The sequence below is a fragment of the Brienomyrus brachyistius genome, unplaced genomic scaffold, assembly GCF_023856365.1.
Source record: "Brienomyrus brachyistius isolate T26 unplaced genomic scaffold, BBRACH_0.4 scaffold41, whole genome shotgun sequence".
Lineage (NCBI taxonomy): Eukaryota > Metazoa > Chordata > Actinopteri > Osteoglossiformes > Mormyridae > Brienomyrus > Brienomyrus brachyistius.
Genome location: NW_026042316.1, coordinates 1,698,789 through 1,701,677, shown reverse-complemented (window position 1 = coordinate 1,701,677; position 2,889 = coordinate 1,698,789). Strand labels below are relative to the sequence as shown.

At 45.6% G+C, this 2,889-nt stretch overlaps 1 long non-coding RNA gene across 1 annotated transcript; it reads right to left on the bottom strand.

The window, feature by feature from the left end:
- Positions 1-771: 771 nt before the first annotated feature.
- LOC125722736 (uncharacterized) lies at positions 772-2,105 on the bottom strand. The gene is made up of 3 exons (XR_007386558.1): positions 1,969-2,105; positions 954-1,075; positions 772-791 (listed from the first exon to the last, which is right to left on the bottom strand). It is a non-coding gene; the product is annotated as an uncharacterized LOC125722736 (long non-coding RNA).
- Between the last annotated feature and the right edge of the window lie 784 nt (positions 2,106-2,889).

Genomic DNA, 2,889 nt, shown 5'->3' with positions numbered 1-2,889 from the left:
TTGCATGCTCTCCCCATGTCGTCGTGGGGTTTCCTCCGGGTACTCCGGTTTACCCCCACAGTCCAAAAACATGCTGAGGCTAATTGGAGTTACTAAATTGTCCATAGGTGTGTATGTGTGAGTGAATGGTGTGTGAGTGTGCCCTGCGATGGGCTGGCCCCCCATCCTGGGTTGTTCCCTGCCTCGTGCCCATTGATTCCGGGATAGGCTCTGGACCCCCTGCGACCCAGTAAGAAAAGCAGTTTGGAAAATGGATGGATGGATGGATGGATGTACAAATGAATTAAATTATTTTGGAAAATGAACAACAGAGAATAACAAGGTATTATCTGCATTTTACTGTGGTAGCTAGTGAACATGCGCTCATAGTCATGTGATCAAATCTGGCCAAACCTGGCAGCTTCCCATGATTGTCAATCAGATCTGAATCTGCTGCTCTGGATGATAACAGGCCAGAGGATCTTTAGCCAGAGTCATTTTGCATTTATGGTTGATCTATGCAGGGACCAAGTGAGTTCAATGCAATGCAAAAACATGAACATTACATTTTAAGAGCCATATAGACATTCAAAATGATGATCTTTAAGGCTGCAAGCCATTATCACTGAAACATCACTGCGCTTTTCAGTGAGTTGTGGCTCCTTTGCTCAGTGCCGAGATGGAGGGGGGCACTCAGGAGCACCTTGATGGGAGAACTCCAGGACTGGGGCTCCACAGGCTGACCCCAAAGGGCCCTGCTGTCCCTCAGAGCCGGGAAATGCTGAACGTGGCCCCTGCTCTCAGTCCATGAGCTGGGCACACACAGCATATGTCGCGTGAAACATACATGTGCATAAACACACATGTGGTGTTAAACACTTATGTGCATAAACATACACGTCATGTTAAACATACATATAAGCTCCTAAATATTCTGATATTCTGACAGCTGATATTTGGAGAGGCAATCTCACCTCCTCCGTCCATGAAGTCCTGCGCTCTGACTGGGAGGCTCACTCTGGATTTCAGTTTGGGCTGGATATTTCTCCCCACAGGCAACAGCCTGCAGGGCCCAGAGAGGAGGCAGTGCCACCAACTGGCAAAACAGAGGTATGGCAGAGATGAAAGGTGCATCAAATCTTACAGCAGTCCTGACCAGTCGTGAAGGTCATTAAATATTAAGTGTGTATTTCTCAGAAACTGGAATGGAAATTTCACTTGAACTGCTTAATTACACAGGTATCGCACAGGCTGGGGCGGTGTTATAAATGTTAGGGAAACACACACACAGAGACACACATAGATATCAATACATTTGTATTCATATCTTTATGGGGACTCTCCATTCATTTCTATTGGCAAAACCATAATCCTAACTATGACAACCTTAACCCCTACCCAGCCCTAACCTTAACCATAAGTAATACGGGACTTTTGGTATTTTAGTTCATCAATTGCATGGACAGACTTTTTATAACATTGAGTTTTCCATTGTGGGAACTGGAAAAATGTCCTCACAAGGTCAAAGTAACAGGTTTTCTCTCTCTCTCTCTCTCTCTCTCTCTCTCTCTCTCTCACACACACACACACACACACACAGTCTACTTAAAAGCTGAACTTACCTGTTAAATTACATTGGGACAGCTGACAGAATATTGATATTCTCAGAAACAGCACCTTAATCATTCTAGTAAAATGTCAAACAGTTTGGTGTCTGGGTGCTATGTGACCCAGATCATAACTGTAATACTCCTGTGTCCTGACATACAGACACTCACAGCACGGCATCTGTGCAGGGGGCTGATGACAGCCATTGGCAGCTGATGATGGACACACTGCAGGCTGCAGAGAGCAGCCCGCCCACACAGCGATGGACCCGAGCAGCAGCTGGTGGCGTGTGCGGTGCACGATATGAACCGGCACATGCAGCAGACACTTTTACAACATGTGGTTAGAGGTGAGACAACACAGATCACAGGCGTATCAAACCTTTGCAGTTCGTCCAGTTTGTGCAGCAACTGAGCATTTTCAAGTGACAGGAGCGCCCCCTGTTGCTTGGAGGACTGGGTGCGGTTGAGTAATGCTCCCTTTTCCACTCTCTGGTGCATATGTTAAGTATTGGTTAGGGGTCTGGTCGCAGTAACACAGGTAGGAAACTGAGTCAACTTTTTTTTTATTTGAGCTAACAGGTGTTAGTGAAACGCATGACGTAATATGCTACTGGAAAAACATTGATAAAGCAGATAAAACAACAGCGGCAAATGGACACACTCACTGCAGTCTTCTGTTTTCTTGCATGACCTCCTGCAGCAAGAGGACCCCTCTGTCAGAGGGTCAGTTTCAACCTTCCCTAGCAGCTCACTGCTGCCATCTACAGGTGGGAAGAGTCTTTAATGAATTAATTTATATAACAATCAATTCAGCTGCACAGTTTCACAAAAAAAATAAAAAAATTAAACATACAGCAGGCAGAAACGGGTACAGAAGTTCTTCTGGCTGATTCTTCCACTGAGGAAAGATGTTGTCGAAGCAGCATGTTCTCCCTGCGCAGCAAACAGCAGTAAATAGTGGCATTACTCGTGATTTGTGTATTCAGATACCATCCTTCACCCCAAAATCTGCCGATATTATACTTTGCCTTTTTTTTTTCAAGAGTGAATAACAAAATAAAATAAATCACATAAGCAGGTTCAGCTAAGCTCATAATGACCGATCCCAGGAACCAAACCTAAGCAGTCGCCAACACAACGCAGGTCCAATTTAGACTCACCAGTCAACCTATCCTTCACGCTTTTGGATTGTGGGAGGAAACTGGAGCCCCTGGCAAAAACCCCCACGCACATGGGGAGAGTGTGCAAACTCCACACAGAGAGGACCCGGGACCAAACCCAGAACCTTCTTGTTGTGAGG